Genomic DNA, 23132 nt, shown 5'->3' with positions numbered 1-23132 from the left:
GTTAGGATCTTGTTGAATATTTTTGCATCAATATTCATTAGTGATATTGGTCTATAATTTTCTTTTCTTGTTGGGTCTTTACCTGGTTTGGGTATCAAGGTGATATTTGCTTCATAGAATGTGCTGGGTAGTATTCTGTCTTTTTCTATATTTTGGAAAAGGTTGAGTAGTATAGGTACTAGTTCCTCTTTAAAGGTTTGGTAGAATTCTCACATGAAGCCATCTGGTCCTGGGGAATAGTATTCTCATGTTATTCATTAAAAGTTGCAAGTGTAAAAGGGAAGGAAAAGGAATGAGGGAAAATTGGGGAAATAGGGAGAAAAAGGAAGGAGTGTTAGTCATGGTGAAATGATTAATACAACCAGGAAGATTTTTTTCTTTTTTTTTTTTTGCAGTTTGGCTGGGGCCAGGTTCAATGGACCTGCCACCTCTGGTATATGGGCCTGGCACCCTACTCCTTGAGCGACAGGTGCTGCCCATGACCAGGAAGAATTAATAAGACACACAAACATTTAGCAAGCCTCATCAAGACAAAAAGGAAGAATAAAATAAATATTTTGTGTTAAAAGTTTAGATCATGTTTTTGATCTTAGTTTTTAGTAAATACATTCTAAGCTATCAATTTTTCTTCTATACTTAATACAGTTAGTATTTTTCTAGTGCTACAAATTGAGATGCAGAGCTTTCATTTTCTCATAGCCCTTCTTTAATAATTTGCTCATCTCTGTCATATCTTGGGTATCCAGGCAAATAATTCTGTCCTTGAGTATTTTGTCTTTCCTAATCTGCTGATGAACTGCTGTGGTTTGATGGTATGTGTCCCTCTAACACTGCTGTTGGAACTTAAATCCCAAGGTAATAACATGAAGAGTGGGACCTTTGGGGGTGTGTGTGATTAGGCCACGAGGGTCTGCCTTCATCAGAGGGCTTGATGCCCTTATAAAAGAGGCCTCAGAGAGACACCTGACCCTTTTATCACTTTTGCTGTGTAAGAACACAGGTTTTGTTTCTTTTGTCCTTTTGCCCTTTCTGTCATGTGGATTGCCACAAGAAGATGTCTTTATCAGACACCAAATCTGCTGTCGCTGTGATGTTGCACATCCCAGTCTCCAGAACAGACAAATAAGTTTCTTTTATTTATAATTTACCTAATTTATGGTAATTTGTCATAGTGGCCTGAATGGATTGAAATGTATTTTCTTAAAAATTTTTATTTTTAACATTGTGTTTAAAGTGGAAAAATAAAAATTATAATTTTAACTATTTTAAAGTACATAGTTTGGTGGTATTAAGTACCTTCACATTTTTTTTTTTTTTTGGCAGTTTTTGGCCGGGCCTGGGTTTGAACCCGCCACCTCCAGCATAGGGGGCTGGTGTCCTACTCCTTTGTGCCACAGGCGCTGCCCAAGTACCTTCACATTTTTGTGCAAGTGTCATCATTGTGTATCTTCAGAACATTTTTATTTGTGACGCTGAAACACTGCACTTACTGAGTAATCACTTCTCTTCCCTACTCCCAGCTCCTGGTGACCACCATTTTACTTTCTGTCTCTCCAAATTGGGTTGTCCTAGGTATCTGATATGGGGAGTCATACCTTGCCCTTTGCTTACTACTTATTTCATTTAGCATAATGTTTTCAAGGCTCATCCGTGTTGTAGTGTGTGTAATAATTTCCTTCCAGTTTTGGGCTGACATTCCATTGTGTGCAGATATTTTTTGTTTCTGCAATTATCTTTCAGTAGACAATTGGGTTGTTTTCACCTTTTGGCTATGATGAATAATGCTGCTATGAATATGGCTACACAAAGGTTGGAATTCTTGGTCTCAATTCTCTAAAAGTCTAGAAGTAGAAATGCTAGATAGTATGGTAATCGCATTTTTAATTTTTTGAGGGACTGCCATACTCTTTTCCACAGTGGCTGTTAGCATTTTCCATTCCTATTAGCAGTGCACAAGGATTCCAATCAATTTCTCCTCATCCTTGGCATCTTTGCCAAGAGTTACTTTATTGGGTTTTTTAAAGTCATTCTAGTAGGAGAGAAATGGTATCTCATTGTGGTTTTGATATGCATTTTTCTAGTGAGTAGTGATGCTGAGCATCTTCTCATGTGCTAATTGTCCATTTATATATCTTTGGAGACATGTCTATTTTCTGCTTTTCCCCCCCACCCCACCGTGGGTTGTTTTTATTGGTGAATTTAGGAGTTCTTTATGTTTTCTAGATATCAGACCCTTTTCAGATATATGATCTGCAAATATTTTCTCCTGCTACATAAATTGCCTTTTTACTTACAGTATCTTTTGTTGCACAGAAGTGTTTAATTTTGGTATGGTCCTGTTTGTGTATTTTTTTGTTGTTGTTGCCTGTGCTTTTGATATTATATCTAAGGAATCATTGTCAAAGTCAATGTCATGAAGGTTTTGTCCTATGTCTTCTTACTTTTATAATTTTAGATACATTTAGATCTTTGATTAGTTTGAACTCATTTTTGTTAAGGATCTGACTTTATTCATTTGCAGATCGATATCCTGGTTTTCTAATATTATTCATTGAAATGAGTGTGTTTGCCCACATAAAATCGTCTTGGCACCTTTGTTAAAAAAAACCATTGACCATACATATATGTAGAAGTTTATTTCTGGACTTTCTATTCTATTGGTCTGTATGCCTGTAACACACTGTTTTGATTAATTACTATAGTTTTGCGGTAACTTCGTTCTTCTAAAAAATTGCTTTGGCTGTTTGGGGCAATGGAGGATACTTTAATGTCATTGACTCCACCCACATTTTTCTGATATTTTTCCTTCTGTCTTATCTAGCATAGTGTCTCAAATCTAGCAGATGTTGGCTTGGCGCCCGTAGCACAGTGGTTATGGCATCAGCCACATACACAGAAGCTGGCAGGTTCGAATCTAGCCCAGAACAGCTAAACAACAACAACCACTGCAACCAAAAAATAGCTGGGCATTGTGGCAGGTGCCTGTAGTCCCAGGTACTTGAGAGGCTGAGGCAAGAGAATCACTTGAGCCCAAGAGTTTGAGGTTGCTGTGAGCAGTGATGCCATGGCAGTCTACCAAGGGCAGCATGGTGAGACTCTGTCTCAAACAAACAAACAAAAAAACCCAAATCTAGCAGATGTTTAATGAACATTGTTGTGAGAACTAAAAAAAGGCTTTTTTCATAGTATAAAACATGACGTGTTCTTAAAACTGAATTTCTTTTCCTTATATACTATGGACTAGAAAACTAGACTTATGGTGGATTTTTAGAGAACAGTACTACCACTTTATTTTACTCTTAAATCTAGTTCACACCTGTTCATAAGGAGCCATGTTTTAACAAGATATGAACATCTGTCTTAAGCTAGGTTAGACAACTTTTAAAAAATGCAGTATGGATGTTGTCCAATTTCAAATACAAGGACGACAGAAGACAAAAGATGAGGTAACGAGAGGACATAAACCGAGACAGGAGAGGGGATGTTAACACTAACTTGTTCCATCCTTCCTTTGGTTCTCCAGGAGTATATGTCACTATATTAGAAAAATAGGATCCTGAAAAAAAGGTTTCAGTTTGGGAGATTATTGGAATCTCTTTTATGTTTGCTTTTCTAATAAGAAAGTTAAAAGTGGAGAATGGAATGTGTGAGAAGAGGCAGAGAATAGGAGCACGTATTCTTTCATAAACAGTAGACAAAAGGGACTCTTGGCACCGGCATGGGCTTTTTTATCTTTGAAAATCCTAATCTCTTTGTTATAGACTTTGGCAAGAAAGGCTGCCTTTTTGAATAAATAAATACAAATGAACTGAGAGACATAATATCTCCTCTTCTTGATCTTTTACTGTGCAAGACTTTGGATCTGAAATTAGGTACTGACTTCTGGAGGGCAGTCAGGAGGGGGCAGGAGTTATAAAGATTTGAGTTTCACAGATGAAGACTGAAGAATTATCCGTAACTGACAGTCAAACTCCTGGCTTTGTGTGTGCCAAGAGATGACAGATATTAGTACCCAGGCAATCCTGTCACTCCTGCAAAGATAACAGAGCTGTAGACTTGGCGAGCGATTCAGTGATGACAACACTGTGATCACATCCTGAACTATTTGTATACACGTACTAATGAAGTGCCATTATTTGGGGGAAAAAATAAAAGTCAAAATAGAAAAACTTTCATTTACTAGAATAGTAAAGGTATTACTTTGAAGTATGAGTTCATTTGAGTGAGATGAAGAAATAGGTTAAAAATTGATGGCATTTAGGCCTTTGGCCTTTTAAGTATGGCATGCATATGTATGTATTAGTGTCTGGGTATTAGCTTAGCACTTTATGGCCAAAACAAAACCTGTTTTGTAGGAAGACCCCCGACCTTCGATTACTTACGTTTGGGGCTCTTTAACTTGAGTAAATTGCAGAATGATGGAAAAGTATGCTGAGATGCTTTGACGACATTTTATCCTGAAGTGATGTGGATTTTAAAATTCAGGTAATGACCTCACACCTTTTTCACATACTAGATCTCTCAAGCAGATAAGTTCTCTTCTCTGTATATCTAGAATTATATGATAGTCATCCTTGCTGGCAGTTGCTATGTCAATTTGGTCAACTGGGAACTGTTTTTCTGGGGTACATTGGCCATAGGAGCAATGAGTAAGATTTGGAAGTTTTAAGTAAAGCAGAAGTTATTTTTCTCCAAAGGGCTTCTTGCTGTCAGATGGGATAACTGACACATATACAAGTCTGTGGTGGGTTCCAACCTGTCCTTGCTATTTAGGGCCATCATTTAACATAGCTTCCCAACTGCTAGCACTGCTGGCCCTCAGTCGCTGGGGTTTATCAGCGGACAGTGGGCTGGTGGCCCGTTGAAGGAGCAGCTACACACAGGCGACTGTTTTCCATCAACCGCTACATGCCTTCCTCCTGAGTCTCCTTCTGGTGGCTGGGTGTGCTTGGCTTGGTTTTATAAGATTGACTATTAGGGCAGCGCCTGTGGCTCAAGGGAGTAAGGTGCCAGCCCCATATGCCAGAGGTGGTGGGTTCAAACCCAGCCCTGGCCAAAAACTGCAAAAAAAAGAAAAAAAAAAAGATTGACTACTCAGTGACTTCTTCACCTTGCCTTTCAATGTATCCCTCCTCTAACATCTCTCACAACTGTGTAGGTAGGGCCTAACTCCTAAAATTTCTTATAGTGGCCCTGTTTCCCAGACTAATATATTATCTTATTTGACCCTGGAGTTATGACTGTGTACTCTGTCCACTTTATTTTCTTTTATATTTATATTTATATATATATATATATATTTTTTTTTTTTTGAGAAGATTCTCAAGCTGTCACCCTGGGTAGAGTGTATGGCGTCACAGCTCATAGCAACCTCCAACTATTGGGCTTAAGCAATTCTCTTATCTCAGCCTCCCAAGTAGATGGGACTACAGGCATCTGCCAGAATGCCTGGCTATTTTTTTTTTTTTTTTAGAGACAGAGTCTTATTGCCCACAGTAGAGTGCAGTGGCATCACAGCTCATAGCAGCCTTTAGCTCCTGGGCTTAGGTGATTCTCTTGCCTCAGCCTCCCAAGAAGTGGGACCACAGGTGCCTGCCACAATGCCCAGCTATTTTTTTTGGCAGTTTGGCAGGGGCCGGGTTCGAACCCACCACCCTCGGTATATGGGGCTGGTGTCCTACTCACGGAGCCACAGGCACTGCCTATTGCCGGGCTATTTTTTGGTTATAGTTGTCATTATTGTTTGGCAGGCCTAGGCTGGATTCGAAGCTGCCAGCTCTGGTGTATGTGGCTGATGCCCTAGCCGTTTAGCTACAGGTGCCAAGCTGCTCTGTCCACTTTAGACGTTGTACAAGCAACTCTGACTTTTTTCTTAACCATTGCTGAATTATTTTCTCAACTTGTTTAGAAAAGAGAAATACATGTGAATTATAAGGCAAATTTTTTTGTGGTGTTTTTGTGCAAGGTGGTTTGGGTATGTAATATGCAGCTTTCCCCTTGGGTGTGTCCCAAAGAATTAGCCATCACCAAAAGCACTAGGAGGAAAAGTTTTGCTTTTAAGTGGTTCTGGGGTTCTGGCAGGGCTTTGGCTAATTGGTCTGCTGCCTAGAACATTGAAAATTCATAGATGATAAAGATTATTAACTGTTTACTGCTCTCAAAGCTAGGATGTTCATAGTCTATCTTTGTGGTAGAAATCAGTCAGGTAGGAAATAATTTTGTGGGATCCATACCTTAGAAAATCACTAATCCTTCAACTAGTACTTAAACATCGTGGATTTCCAACAAATAAAAATCTAATTCTTTAAAGTTAGAGCCATTGTCTCATGGATATAATTTCTCGTGGGCATTAATGTCTAAACAGCGTGGATTTCCAACAAATAAAAATCTAATTCTTTAAAGTTAGAGCCATTGTCTCATGGATATAATTTCTCGTGGGCATTAATGTCTTCATAAAATTTGGTATTTTAAGCAATGAGCTAGACATGTAGCTTTTGTATTCTCTGAACAAAGAGTCATTTTAATATACTTTTGAGCAAACTCAATTTCTAATTCTTTTTAGGAAGTGGGTATCAGTGTTTTTGCTGAGATGATTTTGAACAGGGGCTTATCATTAATGCAATCTGTGTATGCTGCTGATTGCCAAGATATCTGTACATTTCATAATCCTCCTCTTGGGTAGTCTGAAACATGAAATAGCAGTAGTTTTATCTTCAAATTCTCTGTCAAGTGATTTTTGACATCTGATCCAGGGTTTTTGACTCTTAGTAATGACAGAATAATCTGTCTAGCCAACCCTCTGGAAAAAGTAAGCTATAATATGTATCTATAGGTAGAGGTGGATATGGTAGCAGAAAGATTTGAAATATTTTTATAAAGGCAGTGAAGAGTCATCAAAAGCAGGGAGACCCAGAAGGGATTTTGTCCTTGAAAGGGCATCAGACTAGTTTAAGATCCACTTTTCTGTGGTGTTGCCACTTAATTTATTGCCTTGCTGGACCTTGTAAGCATCTCTTCTTCACCAAGACATCTTTGGCTTTGTCAGCAGAGGGTGTCTGACAAAGGGGCGCTGCAGCAAGAAGGGGCTCCTCTTCCTGGTTCTGGTACGTTTCCATCCTGCTGGCTCCACGCAGCCATTGATGCATGTGTGGCACTCAGTGTGCTTACTCTCCAGCACATTCTCACCGCCAGTCTGGCCCAGTGTTCTCAGCTCTCAGCCCCTGTCTGCACACGGCCTGCATCCACAGGTCAGCTCTATGCATACCTTGGTTTGCTGGTCCTCAGTGGTCAGCTCCCAGCTGGTCAGTCTGCTGTGTTGTCAGCCTCAGGCTCCTTGGCCATCTAGCTTGTCAGTCCTCATTTGTGGTAGTGCAGCATAGATCTGCTGACCATGTACCAATTCTGGCCCAGCTCAAGCTATTACACTTAACCACCACCCAACGGGGATGCACCATGCCCTCTCCAGTGAGGTTTGAACCTCAACCTTGGAGAGAGTTTGTGCTTTCCTTTGGCAATCTTTCTGAGACTTACATGTCTTAGTATATATTTTGGAATTCTATTTTACTCTTTCTTGGTAATGAAATTGTCATAAATAGTTAATACTGTATGTTAAATCTTTCCTGTTCAAGTTACTGTGTAGTTGACGGTGAATGATAGGTCTTTTCCTAAGATCACGTCCTAGTCCCTGTAGCAAGGCTGAAAGGATCTATGTGAAAATGTTAATGCAATGAATGAGATGAGGAATTTTAAGACAAATATGGAAAGGGTAAATGAAACAAATGGAAATGTAGAACTTAAAGATGCCATATCCTGAATTTAAAAGTGTTTCAGAGCCGTTGGCTGTGATTAACAGCACATTGAAGAATCAGCTGCTAAACTTGCCTTATGCTGGGCTCCGACATATCAGGGTAAAGCTGCCAGTCAGTTTCTAGCCTGCGTCCGGCTGTAGAACAGTATCACTGCTGTTGTTCTGTAAAGGTTGGAGAAGTAAGACACCAGCCATGTTTAAAGAGAGCACTCACCCCCATGCCAAAGAATTCGTGGCTCTCTGTAATTCACCACAATCGTGTTGTAAGAGTAAGAAATGTGGAATCAGACGGCTCAGAGTTTACTTATTCATTGTTAGTGATTTGCTGTGCTTCTGAGTCTTGGTATTTTTGTCTAAGAAAGAAGGTATTCTCTTCCTTGGTGGGTATTGAGAAAGAAATAAGTAGAAAATAATTAATGATACTTACATGTTATGAATAATTTCATTGTTATTTGGCTCAATCTGTTTAGTCCCTAGTCAAGTAGGAACATGTTGAAAGCATACTTCTAGGTAAGTTTGTTTATAAGCTTATTTTTTTCCCTTAAATATCATAATCTTGAGATTTGAAAGTAAACTAGATTTTTTTTGTGTATAAAATTTTACCCTTTTCTGGTTCTGATTATATTTTGTTACTTAGTATGGTGAGGGTATGCAAGTTGTCAAATAAGCAAGAGGATATTGTAACCACTATAACTGATGAAATCATTTGATTTTTTAAAAATTCAGCATAAAATGAAAAAGAGCAGAGAGTGATTTGACATATCAAGAACACAGCTATTTATATTGTTTAATGTGAATGTTTAACTGGAGCCACCACAGGCGCCTATTCAAAGTGGCCACTGTTCTGGTGGTATCACCTTTGCTGGTACCCTACCACCTTGCTAGCCCAACCTCCAAACTTCCTTGCCTCAAGCCTTTTTCACCAGTGATGGTAGGTGCTTAAAGCAATGAGAACATTAGGAGTTAAAAATGGCCTGCTTTTGAACTTGAACAATAATGGTCACAGACTGATTTCTCTGGAACTATTTCCACATCTGTAAATGAGAGGTTTGGACTAAGTGATCTCTAAAACTCTTCCTAGCTCCGACATTGATTCTGAAACAGGTGAAGAGCTGAGTAAGGCAATATTACTTAAAAAGCACTGAGTAGAAATTGAGACATGTCATAGTTGCTTGGTTGATTACATGGGTGTGTAGATATGAGATATTGTGACCAAACTAGACAGTCCTGAGGGCATGATGCAGTATGTGAGGAATTATAGTGGAAAAAATGTGTGCCAGGAGAATCACTGCAAAGACACCTTAAATTGTGATGGAGAAAAAACAGTTTCTTTCAAAGAGATTTTATACTTAGAAGGGGGAAAACACAGATTTATACAATAGTATAGTACTGGCCTTTGAATCCCAAAACTCCAGGAGTTGATCTTTTAGCTTACCAAATTAAAACATATTTAATAGCCACATCATGTTTGTATTCAATGACATATTGCTTCCTTCCTCTCAAATGTTTATGCATAGCAGCTAAGCCTTAGAATGTATTATTCATTGAGCAAAAGGAATAAATCCCTATTGTGTAGCTCTCAGCTACTTGATTGCCATTCTGATTCGGTTATTTGTTTAATCAAAGTTTGTATTCTGAACGGACCTTTGTTCCTCTTCTGATTGCTGTGTGAGTTGGGTTTGGCTAGAGTGGAGATTCATTGGGGAGGAATATGTATCTGTGTCTGAGACTATTAAGTTACTTAAAGCTAATCTCAAACAGCCTCTTCTCAAGCCTCACTTTAGGATACACTTCCTTTGCCAAATGATCATGAGATTTCTTGCTTGTGCAAGGGGAAAGGGAAATTAGTTAACTGTGTAGCCATTCTGTGGAAGGCATGTTAACCGGTAAGTGATAATCTCATCGTTTTAGACAAAGAGTCAAGGTGCTTGCACAGGTTCAGTATCTATTAAATGGCACGCACAAGGTGAAAGCCGAGGTCTGATTATAACACTTGTGTTTCCTGAGACTGATTCTTACAATGATGTGCTTTATTCTCATACATAGTGATGATACTTACCTACAGAAGATACAACCACCTATGCAAATATCTTTTTGCTACAGTTTGGTAACCCAAAATGGGAAAGCTAAAGAGTATTTCTTTAGCTTTAGCCGGGAGAATATTCAACAGTACATTTTTCTGGCACATTGTCTACCTTTTTTATCTGTGTGTTTTTCTTCCTTCTTGTGTAACATCGTGGCTTAGTTCTGATGTTGAATACGTTTTTGACGTACATGGCTTGGGGGAATAAATGTATTTGAAATAGAAGAAAAAAGATGACTAACTCCATTATTTTCTGATGGCTGCAGTTCAGTGAGGAGGTTCAGGAAACCTTCCATTACACGTTTGTGTTTAATAACACTAAATTCCTTTCTTGGATACACACCCTTTTCTAAGCCACAGTAGTCTCTGGAGTCATAAGAAAGCTACAAGGAGAAAATTTATATCCTTCATGGGTCAGAGTAGCTAAAGCTGGACTGTTTTTTTATTCCTTTCCCTTTAGGTAATCTCAAGTTTCTTTGTTAAGGTAAAAGAAAAATTAACAAGAGTAAATATCCAAAGCCTCCTTAGGCTTATAAAATAGGTTACATCATTTTGTGCAGTCTGTGTGTTCCCTACCACAAAAAATTAAATGGAATGAAGGGTATCAGGAAGTTCCATAGACTAGCCTCCTTCTACTGAAAGGGAAAATGTCTCCTTCAGACCCGATTGATTATAGACTGTGTAAATGCCCTTTGTTTTTAACCACGTTACCTGTCATCATGTCATAGCATGTCTTGGTGGCACAATAGCATTTCTTTGAAAAAAGCAGAACTGTACATTGAGGGCTGCATTTTTTAAAAGTTTGTTTTCGTTCTTACTGTGGCTTTATTAATACAGATAAAGAAACTTATTAAATTGTTTTATTTGTAAAAGGAACATTCTTGCTGTCGTCTTTTTCAAGAGAGTGCTGTCAATTATGTATTTATAATGTGATCTGACAATAATATATATTTTTAATAAGACATTTCTATAGAAACTGAACTTCGCTACTCAGGAAGCTGAGGCAAGAAAATCTCGTGACTTTAGGAGTTAAGAGTTCAGCCTTAGTAATGTTGTAGAAAAACATTGTCTCTTAAAAAGAAAAATCACAAACTGAATTTAGTTTGATGTCTTCTAATCAAGTTTTAATAATAAATAGTAAACCATTTCTTTTTTCCATAGTGTAGCTGTTTTCTACTTTATTTTTGGTTGACAAATACTTTTACATATATTTGTGGGCTACAGTGTGTTTCATACATACACAGTGGATTGATCAAATCAGGCTAATTAATATATCCATTACTTCCCGTATTTATCATTTCTTTGTAGTGAAAATATTTAGAATTCTTTTTCACTGTTTTGAAAAACACCATTATTCATCACGGTCACTGTGCTAGGCGATAGATCACCAGAACATCCTCCTTTGCCTCACTAAAGCTTTGTACCCTTTGGCTAATGTCTCCCCTTCCCTCACGCCCCTGACTCTAGTAGCCACTATTCTACTCTCTACTTCTGGGTTTAAGTTTTAGATTCCACATGTAAGGGCGATCATATGGCATTTGTCTCTCTATGCCTGATCTATTATAGTATACTATAGTGTAGGTTAATTCGTATTGTTGTAAATAATAGAATTTCCCCCATTTGCAGGCTGCATAGTACTCAATTGTTGTAAATAATAGAATTTTACCCCTTTTGTAGGCTGCATAGTACTCCATTATGTGTGTCTCACATTATTTAAATCCATTTGACCTTGGATGGACAATTTGTTCATTTCTATATCATCCATATAATGCAGCAATGAATATGGGTGTGCAGACAGCGTTTTCACATACTAATGTCAATTTCTTTGGATTTATACCCAAAACTAGGCTTCCTGGATCATTTGGCAATTTTATTTTTAGTTTTCTGAGAAACAATCTGTACTTTTATTCAAAATGTCTGTACTACTTTCCAACACCACTGACAATATACAAAGTTCTTTTCTTCATTGTTGCCAACACCTATTAGATTATTATCAGAAAGATGAAATATAAGCATGTATGAGGTGATGCTTCATTGTGGATTTAATTTACACTTTTTTGATTACAGATGTTGAACATTTTTCACGTATGTATAGCTGGCTATTTGTGTATCATCTTTTGAAAATGTCTATTCAGGTCCTTTCTTCATTTTTTAATAGGGTTAATTATTATCTTATCACTGAGTAGTTTGAGTTCCTTGTGTATTTCATGTAATAGTCCCTTTATGTGTGGCTTGTCAACATTTTGTTCCAGTGTGTGGGTTATCTCTTTACTCTGTTACAGTAGCTGTGCAGGAGCTTTGATTTTATGCAATTCCATTTATCTATTTCGCTTTTGTTGCAGTGCTTTGGGGTCATATCAAGAAAATCATCTAATCATCTGCCCAGAGTAAGGCTGTAGAGTTTTTAACCCTACGGTTTCTTCCTATAGTTCTGTGGTTTCAGTTCTTTTGTTTAGATGGTTTTTGTATAAGGGGTGAAATAAGGGTCTTTTAAATTTTTTTTTTTTTGCATGTAAATATTCAGTCTTCCCAATACCATTCATTGAAGATTGTCCTTTATTCATTGTGTGTTCTTGGCACCTTTGTTGAAAATCAGCTGATGGTAAATGTTTAGGTTTATTTCTGGGATCTCTGTCCTATTCCATTGAGTATGCCCATTGTTATGGCAGGCCCATGCTATTTTTAATTACTCTAGTATTGTAATATGTTTTGAAAACCAGTAGTCTCCAATTTTGTTCTTTTTACATAAGTGACTTTGGTTATGTAGGGGATCTTGAGGGTCCATACAAATTTTAGGACAGTTTTTCTATTTCTATGAAGAATGATATTAGAATTTTGAGAGTGATTTCCTTGGCTCTTTAGATTTCTTTGGACATTTAATGGTATTTTTGCAATTCATAAACAGAATTTTTTCCCCTTTTTTATCTTTAATTTATTTCATTAATATTTTGTAGTTTTTATTATATAATCTAACCTCATACTTATCCCCGTTTTCTTTTTCTGATGCTATTGTAAATGAGATTGTTTTCTTGTTGTCTTTTTTAGGTAGTTTACTGTTAGTATATAGAAATGCTACTGAATTATGCACATTGATTTTTTTTTATCCTGCAATTAGAGTGGATTAGGTTGTCAGTTCTAATAGTTTGCTTAAAGATTCTTTAGGATTCCCTATATAAGGCCCCATCCTCACAAACAGTTTTACTCCTTACTTTCTGATTTGGATGCCTTTTATTTCTTTTTCTTGCTTAACTGCTGTGGCTGGGACTTCTGGTACTATGTTGAACAGAAGTAGTAAGCCTGGGGATCCCTGTGCTATTCTTGATATTAGGAGAAAAGCTTTTAACTTTTTACCACTGGGTGTGGTGTTAGTTGTGGATTTGCAATATATGGCCTTTAATATGTTGAAGAGCATTCCTTTTATACATAAATTGAAGGATTTTTCTTATGAAAGGATATTAAATTTCATCAAATGCTTTTTCTGTATCATGATGATCAATGGGTTTTGCCCTTCATTGTTTTAATTTGGCAAATCACATTTATTGATTTATGCATATTGAAGCCATCCTTGCATCGCAGGGATAAATTCCACATGATCATGGTGAATGTTCCTGAAGATGGCAGACTGGAAGTAGCCTGCATGTGTTTCTGTCACGGAGAAGATTGAAAACGGCAAGTGGATATCCACCTTCGATCAATTGTCTAAGAGAACATTGTATATCAAAAGAAAGGGGACAGGAGGCACCCAAAGTGAAGGAGAGGGACGAGAGGGGTGATATGCTCTGCAGTTTGGAGGTACCAAGTGAAGACTAGTGAACGTAAGGGGAAGGTGCAGAAGAGACTCTGGGCTTTACAGTACTCCTGTGAGACTTGATATCTGAGCTGTGGGAGGAACCCTCCTTTGAGGAAGGCTGCAGGACTGACACAGGAGCTATCTGGAAATTGAGCAGCTGTGTAGTGAGCACTGCTGGGCTCCAGAGAGAGGGCATATCAGTGACTCTGGGCACTGCAGCTAGTGCCATTTTAAAATCCTAGACCTAGGGGTCAGATCCATTACTGTTGCCTCCCCATATTCCCTGCCAGACCTGGCATAGAGGGCACAGGGAGGTCGGGCACTCTTATGAGTCCCATGAATAGAAGCCATCTGGCCCTGCTGCATGGGGCAGGGTGGGGAACTAGGCAAGGCTGACAATCACTGTTAACCTGCTCATGTGGTTGGGCAAGGCTGACAATCACTGTTAACCTGCTCATGTGCCAGCGCTCCAGCTGGCACAGGGCAAATGCCGTTGCTTGCAGATCTGAGTGGTGCATCTTGGGCTGACCTTGCCACTTCCTACAGAACTAGGTGGTTATTCACTTATTCTGCAATGTGGGGGTCACCAGTGATGATCACAGGAGAACGGAGAGGCCAGAGAGCAGTTGTTAAATGCTCATGGTACATCCGTCCATCTCATACTGGGTCAGTCTCCCAGAGGAAGACATGAGTGCTCAATGTAGAGACCTCTTCTTCTCTGCACTAAGTAGGAGAGTTCCCAGCAGAGAACAGGTGCACTGGAAGCCCACCTTCCTTGAGCTGAGAGAACACATTTCAGATGAGAAGGAACCTGAATAAGAAGTCTGGAAACATGGGGGATAAAGGTTGTTTCAACATGCCCAAAGTATCACAAATAGGTTTCCAGTGATGGACCCTCAACTTAAATGAAATTATTGAAATATCAGAGATGGATATTCATGGCAAATAAAATGAATGACATTGAAGAGAAAGTTGAAAGGCAACACCAAAAATATGTTCTAGACATGAATGAAGAAAATGAAAAACTCATTGATGAGATAGACAACATAAGTAAGGATATAACAGAACTTTAAAGAAATGAATTAGTCCTTTAGGAAATTTCAAGATGTAGCAGAAATCTTCAACTTTGGGGTCCTGGGAGTGGAGTCACAAACCTGGTAGGGAGTCCTAGAACTACAGGGGGAGAACCTCAGATTCTGGCATAGCAACAGCTCTAGAACTGGCTCTGGCAATTTTGGGGGCGGAGCTTTCTACTGGGGGCTATTTTACCAGCATGGCGACTCCTGATGCCCACTTGCTCAGGCAGGGGTTTCTCTGACTGGCCCAGGTTTCGCGTAGCTAGCCTGGAGCTGCTGGTTGCCCAGAGTTCTTCCCCAACACTTAGGCAGTTGCCTGGGCTTTCCAAGTGGTGCCTGTGACAACTGGAACTCCCCTTCTGTTTGGCTCCCACACCTGGGAGGAGGTGTGCTCATCCCCCTGTCACAGGGCTCTGTGCTTCTGGCCCCTCCTTGGCCCAGAAGTGGTGATGCTGAGGTTACTGTTGGATGGCTGGGTCCCTGAGCAGGCCCGGCTCCATGCATTTGATTATCAGGATGTCCCTAGGTGCAGAAACCTGGGATTGGCAGGCACTAGATCTCTGCTGCACCTGCTTTCTGGTGGAGTATCTCTGCACAGACTCTAAGCATCTGCTCCATCAACCTACTGGTCTGCAATGGGAGAGGGAGACCCTTCACAGATCAAGTGGCCTGTAGTAACTTTTATTTCTCTCCTAATAGTGTCCTCTTGGGATGCTTCTATCCTGCTGTCTTCACTTCTTCAGAGCAGTGTGAGTTATATTGGGGCCCCCCAGCTTAATCTCTAAGATTGTGAGTGGTTCTTGAAAGCTAGAATCAGCTATGCTCCGTTTGCCTGAGTTGGTAGATGCTGTGATGAGCTTCAGAGTTGTAACCATCAGTGGTTGATGTTTGTAGGAAAGAGTCAACTGCCCAGATATTCTTTTATGCCTGTGGTAAGCTCTAGTTCCTCAGATGGAGGAATCGAATGCTCTTTTGGAGGGCCCTGGGCTCCCAAGGGTTGCTGGGTTTTGACCACAGCAGAGGTGGGTGAAAGACGGAAGCAGGGTGGAGTTAGGTTGCAGGAGCCTGGGAGCCTTGGCTGTGGTCCTGGTTGTTTTCTGCGTGATATGGAGAGCTGTTGGAGGAGAGCCTTGAAAAGCCTTGGCTGTGGTCCTGGCTGTTTTCTGGGTGATATGGAGAGCTGTTGGAGGAGAGTCAAGGCAGGCTCTTTGTGGCCCTAACCCCCATATTGGTCTCCTGTCAGTTTTGCCCACATAGACTCCTTTGGCCTCCAAGTTCAGCTCTTGAACTTCTACCTGTGTCCCCCAGTGACCCACTGGACTCTGGGGCCACAGAATCCAGCCTGCATATCTGAATCACCCGCATGCATCTCTATAAAACTTTGGCAGGCAGAGAGATCCTGATCCAGTGCCCCAGTCACCCACAGGGCTTCAAGGAGAAAGGCCTGGGCCCCAGTCTTTGTGGAAACCTCAGATTTCTGGACAGTCTGGCTGGGAGGAGGCAGCCACTCCAAATTCTCCAGGTGCCCTTCTGGTCGGCAGCTACTCCACATTCTCCAAGTGCCCCATAGTGGGTTGGCGGCAGTAAGAATCTGAATGGAAGAATGCTGGTTGTCTGGCCTCTGGGTTACTCTCTTTGAAGGAGAACCCCTCATGGAATGTCTAAACTCTGGGATCATGCAAGTTCTTCCCACTATTCCATGTTTGCTGCAGTGCTTGGGCTGGGGGGAGGGGGCCGGTGGTAGTAGAACAACTTCCATGAAACTTGGTAGCCCGATGGTCACTGAAGCAGTGTGGGAGGGAGAAAGGGACGCCCCCTACTCCTTCAATTGGCTCTGATCCTCTCTGGGTTTGATCTTCCCCAATATCTTTCTTCTTCCTCCTCTGCTTGGAAATTTTCTTCTGTGTGGTCCCTGGCAGGCTTGGGCATCTCTCTGTGGTCTACACCGGAGCTGTATGTCCTTGCCCTTCTGTATCTGAAATCCACCTTTCCCTCTGAGAAAGTTGAGCAAGTCATGTCTCTAGTCATCCATCTTTCCTCCTCTCCTCTTATCTTCCTCTTTGTTGTCCTTAATTTCTGTTAATATTGTTGCTTTCATCGCAGTTTTACCATATGTGTAGGTGTTTACAAAATTAGTTTTGAATCTTTTTATGAATTGAATCATACTGGTAGTACTTTTGTGTGACTTGTTTTTTGCTCAAGATTCATTTTTATTGCATATATCTGTAGTTTTTTTTTTAAATTTTGTTGAATTGCATCAATATACGATTATACAAGTAGATTGTTCACTGATGACTTTTTAGTTTCTGGCTACTTTCGAACAACTTTTCAACAAGTATATCAGTTTGCTCTTGTTTTATGAATGGTATGCAATGAATCATTTAATGAAAACCAACTTATTTGCATGCATTCAAGGATAAGCTTTGACTTTGCTGACTTAGAATGGACTCGGCTGGCAATGCTGCTTTGCATTACAGGTCTGGAGGGGTCTAGTTCATTCTTCTTTTGTCTTTTGACTAGACTATCAAAGCATGCTTTTATGAGATGGCAGAGGTGCAAGAGTAGAAACATACAAGGTTTCTTAAACCTTAGATTTGCACTAGCTGCAAATTTCTGCCCCATTCTATTGACTAAATTGCATGATCAAACTTAGCATCACTGAGTAAGGCAATATATTTTTACCCCTTAGTGGGGAAATGTAAAGTTACATGGCAGTAGTATAACAGATATGGGCAAGTGTGTAGAGTTGTATCTCTGAATGCTAGCTACAATTATTTATGTCCCTTTGACATTTAAATATGTTCAATAACATCTTAGCGCCCTTAGATTCTCATCTGGTGACAACACAGTGCTCAAGATAGTAATATAGTATCTTTGTCTAGAGACTTGTGAATTAAAAATGAAGTTTTCTATTCCCTATATACCCAGTATATATAGTTGTAGAACTTATATGGAATAACCACATTAAATCCTCCCCTTCAAAAGATTTAAGAATAGGAGGCAAATGTCAGCCATTTTTCCATAGAAATTTGGAATCCTGCTGTAGAAGTATTGCCAGGTTTCCTTACCATTGGTGTTATTAATCATGGCCCGTCCGCTCCCTTGGATTGACTTTCAGGCCCCAGGAATTCAGTTATACCCTCAACTTTTTTCTTTTTCAATTTGACAATCTTTTATTGCAGAGATGCAAGATTAAAGTTGTATTTTCCAGGCTATTAAACTTTAGGCTCTATTCCTTTTAATACGTGCTTTCATTTGGCCAGTTTTAAGCTTTTCTCATGTGTGAATACCTTAAAGATGCCAACTCTTGCATTTACCATTGTCTCTGGAAACGGTCTTGCCCAAGTTCATAAGTTGATTAGTTTTTATCTTCCGAATTATTGCAGGCCCTTCCAAAGTTGTCCCCATAAAGTAAGTTTTATTTTTAATTCCTTTTTTTTTTCTTTATTTGCCTTATAGTTTTAGCTTTTGTAACCTACATGTATCTCGGTGTACTTTTTCCTTTTCTTGAGGGGCGGGGACATTTCGTTTGCTGGGGCTGCCTGAGTGGCTGAGTAAAACCATAAGCTAACCACCTCTCTGGAGGTTAAAAGTCCATAATAAAGTGTCAGTAGGACCATGCTATCTAGCTTGAGGGTAGAATCTTTTTTTCTTCTAGATCCTTGGCTTTCCTTTTACATTTCCTTTTTAAACCTTTGCTTATGTGGTTTGTCCTAAGTCTTACACATCTTAGTATATTACTTGGCAAATTTCCCACAAATATTTGCTTACTAAATGGATAGGATGTCCCCCAGCTTTTCCGTCATTCTTTTTCATGTTTTGTCAATAAATATTGGGCATATGTTTCAACTGAGTACATCTGTTGGATTTCCCACTGGAAACTTAAATCTAGCTGATTCCACTAACCTAACCAATAGATCTGCCTTTTATCTCTACATCATCTAACTTGGTAATAACATAATCCTGTTGCTACTGAAACAATTTCTGCATCTGTGCTTTCCCTTTTCTAAATTTCTTGGACTTATTTCAGATTCTTATCTGTTGATGAGATTATGGCCAACAGCCTTGTTAACAGTTCTCCCTGTATGAATTTAAAGCCTCATTTCTGGGGCTACATAATGAATGATATAGAGTTTTGATTTTTCTTTCAGATGTTTACATTGAGGTTAAATGCAGAGCATGTGAATATCTATTCCATTCAGTCTTATATAAGGTTAGTAATTTAATTGTGTTCTCAGACAATACCTATATTTTATCTTTTCCTTTTGTCTAGCTTTTGATCTGCTTACTTTATCAAAGAAGTTACACAGAAAAACAAAACAGTCCAATGAAATTCTTAGTTTTTAATAGTGTTAGTCAATATTTGATTGTGAAGAAAGCAGAAATGTCAGAACATGGAGTTTGAAAATTACTGGTGAAATTGTTTCCTGTATTACTTCTTCCCTCAAGTTATTTGGTTGCAGAAAAAGAGCCATCTCCTAGGTGCTGTTAAACTGGCAGGTATAGATGGTGCTGCCTCTAAGTTTATGATGGATTTTGTTTGGGTAGGGTTGGCCAAAACTTGAATAAATTCATAGGCTTATTTTTTTTCCCCCACTGTTAAGTGTCAGAAAGCCTCTTGTGAATAAAATTCTGCACAAACTCGTTTAAAATTTTTTCCTGAGAGCAGAAATCTTATCCTTAGCCAGGTCATTTGTACTTTGTTTCTTAGAAAGTAAGGGTTGTATGTATATTATCAGCCTCATATGGACTTAGGCTGAAATTGTTTATTTACTTATAAAATGAACTGATACATTGTAAGAACAAAGCTCCTTGGATAACTGTCTCTCATGCAATTCTAAAATACATTGCATAACTCAAACAACGTAAATGTATATGAAATACTTCAAGTTTGATTTTCAGATGATAAATTGAATGCAGGTGTTCATTGTTTACCTCATTGTAAGATAGTCTATTTTGTTTGTACTTGAAACATTGTGAGCATGAACCTAGAACTGCAGAGTGAAAAACTTGTGCATGCATGCCTTTGATTGAGTTTTACTCTAATGTATATATTGTTTTTTGTTGGGCAGACTTCCCAGGCTGCCTAGCAGAAACAATGCTGTGGGTGATGTTAAGGCTGGAAGGATATGTAATCAGATTATTTGTAGCCATGCACCATTACATGGCTACCATAAAACAATTGTTCCTCGCTGTTTTCGGTTAGAAAAGCTCTGAAAGTTGTGGAGTCCTATCCCAGAAAAATAACTGTAGTCTACACGAGATATTTTTCCAGAGGTGTTTTTTCAGTCCTTCTGAGTCGTATTCATTTACCTCATGTTAATAACCCTGCCATACTCTCATACGTTGTTTATGGAAATACAAATTGAAAACACCTTTATGGAAGACAGTTTTGGAAATTTGTCTAATCAGAATGCACATACTCTCCTGTTTCCTGTTTCTGGCTGGAGATAGCCACCTGAACTTTTGCCTACCTTTGCTTACTACTCAAAACTCATTAAAGCTACTGTAAAAGGATGAAAAAATGACATCAACCATCAAAAACAAGAACAGGGGAGGTGATAACAAATAAAAATAACTGGAAAGCAAGTGAAATTAGTGCTAGCAGATTCAGTAGATCTGCAAAGGCCAAATTATAAGCAAGTGGTGGGGCAAGCTAAGAACTGAAATTGTGTCTGTTGTACAAATCTCAAAAGTTGAGGATGTGGCTGCAGCACATGCGTACCTGTGGGATGGAGTGAAGGGGGACAAAATGAAGAGGGTTTGTTGAAAGTTGTTTGAGAAGCAGTCCAATCTCTAAGTTACCTTCCTTACTCTGTGACCACCCAGTGAAAGGATTTGAGGGTGAAGCACTCTCAGTACTGGGAGAACATTGCAATCAGTGAGGGCCCTGGTGTCTTGCTAGAAACAGTGACTAATGGACTATGTGCACTCTAATTGTTGATGGGGGAGTGCACACCTTCTTCTGGCACGCAGTAGTCAGTATCTTGGTGGGTTGGCTTTGGCTTTCCGTCTTGGCTGGTGAGAACTTTGTTTCAGCAGTCTGTCCAGTCTAAAAAAGACCTAAAAATACTGACCTTGGAAGTTCCCATAAACTCCATAATTCAGTCATTCTACAGAAACATATTAGAAGATTTATTACACAAAAAGGAGTTTAAAAAGATTGTATGGGATAAAAAAAGCAAGGGGATCTGTGATAGAGGGAAGAAGAGGGTCCCCCAGATGATACTAAAGGGATTTCTTAATATGATAGCTGTGTGACTGTCAGGACAACCCATGTGTGTTGAAAAAGTCAGAGGATTCCAGGGTGACTTTTTCAGGAATAGTTGATGAAATGCCTGTGTCTGAACATTTAGAGAGTAGATTTAGACAAGTAGTTAAGTGTTTGGTATGGGATGAGTCATAAGCCTATAGAAAACCACCTAAAACAAACAATAAGCTCTAATTCCAGGGAAAACAAAAAGTTGTTCAGGAAAGGAATTTTAATAATATGTGACTCAGCTATGAGTAGTGTTTATATAGTCACTGATATGAACACTCAATATTGATTTAAGCAAAATTATAATATTCAAAGGATAGGGAATGGGAAGTACTGGTATATATTGTGGTGAAGCTGGGGGCAGGAAGGGCAAAATTATTCTTCTATAGATAATGGCTGAAGGAGAAAAGCCCAGAGGCAGTGTCACAGACACATTATTTAGAAATGTGGATGGTAGGTAAATCACCGGTCTAAATTTCGAGTCCTTTGAAATGGTATTCTACTTCTGTGCCCTTGCCATGGCCTCTTGGTGAATGAAATGTATTTTTCTAATTCTTGATTTACCTACCTAACTGGCTTTGGACAATGGATTTTACAGATGTGATCTAGACAGGGGCTTACAATGTGCTCCTGCTGTTGGGTTTGCCCTCCTGTGCTTCCTTTATGGCCATAGGCAAGGAATCCTCTGGTTGGGGGCTGCTGCTCCAATCTGAACTGCAGTGAAAACACAGGAGCAAGGTTTCCACAGCCAGCCCACAGCCCTGCAGCTCAGAGCAGCACGAAGCAGCATCAGCTCAGCCACCTCCCAGCTGTGTGAGTGGGGAATGACATTTTATTGCCACATGTCACTGAGATTTTGGGCATATTTGTTAGTGAGCAAAAGTTGACTATTAAGGATGGAGATACATACTAGAATAGTGGGTTAAATAGAGGAACTTTACCCCAAAGCACATGTTGACATAATTAAAAGAACAGAAATCATACAATGCCTGCTCTCAGATCACAATGGAATTACTGTAGAAATCAATAACGAAGATATCTAGAAAATCAAAAATAATTGTGGAGATTAAATAACAAACTTCTAAAGAACATGTTACAAAGAGAAATCTCAAAAGCAGTTATAAAATATTTTGAATGAAATGAAAATAAAACTTATCAAAATTGAAATGCAGCAAGAGCTGTACTTAAAAGGAAGACTATAGCATTGATCGCATATGTCAAAAAACAGAAAAAGACCTAAAGTCATTTGAAAGTTTCTATCTTAGGATTCTACAGGAAAAAAATATTAATCTAAATTAATAAAACTATAATAATTGGAGTAGAAATCAATGAAATTGAAAATAGGAAATCAATAATCTATAAAGAAGAGTTGGTTCTTTGACATGATTGATAAAAAGGATAATCAAGACTTAACTAAGAAGAAAAAATATAGAAATGAAAGAGTTAACATCACTATAATAACAAGGACATTGAAAAGGTAATAAAGGAATATTATGAATAACTCTATGCCCACAAATTTTATAAAATAGATGAAGTAAGCCAATTTATTGAAAGACACAATCTGCCAAAATTCATACAGGAAAGTAATATACAATTTGAATGGGGCTACGTTTGTTAAATAAATTGGCAATAATATTTTTCCAGTATATAAAACACTAGACTCTGATGGGTTCACTGGTGAGTTCTAGCAAATGTTTAAGGAACAAATTATACCAGTTCTCTATAATTTCTCCAGAAAGTTAAAGCAAAAGGAATACTTCCTAACTCATTCTGTGAGGCCAACATTATCCAAATTCCAAAACCAAAGACGACAAAGACATTACAAGAAAAAAATTATAGATCATGGATGCAGAAGTCATTAACAAAATAGCATCAAATTTAATCCAATGATGTATTAAAAAAATCCCACAATCAATTGGTATTTATGTAGATAACAAAGGCTGCTTCAATATAAACAAATCTATTAATCCAAAAATCCATTAATAAAATTCATTTCATTCAAAATATTTTATAACTTCTCTTGAGATTAATGTATTTCATCATATCAGTGTGCTGAAGGAGAAAAATCACAGGATCATTATCAGTAGATACAGAAAATTTATTTGACAAAATCCAAC

At 38.7% G+C, this 23132-nt stretch overlaps 1 protein-coding gene and 1 pseudogene across 1 annotated transcript in view; one reads left to right on the top strand and one right to left on the bottom strand.

The window, feature by feature from the left end:
- Positions 1–1701, bottom strand: part of LOC100946984 — an 8002-nt pseudogene extending 6301 nt beyond the window's left edge.
- Positions 1–23132, top strand: part of ISPD (isoprenoid synthase domain containing) — a 308561-nt gene that overhangs the window by 66247 nt on the left and 219182 nt on the right. The gene's annotated exons all lie outside the window — the stretch shown is intronic.

This window comes from Otolemur garnettii, unplaced genomic scaffold (genome assembly GCF_000181295.1).
Source record: "Otolemur garnettii isolate 467f Iridium unplaced genomic scaffold, OtoGar3 scaffold00005, whole genome shotgun sequence".
NCBI lineage: Eukaryota > Metazoa > Chordata > Mammalia > Primates > Galagidae > Otolemur > Otolemur garnettii.
Note: the sequence above shows the minus strand (reverse complement) of the source record. Positions and strands in the feature narration are given on the sequence as shown.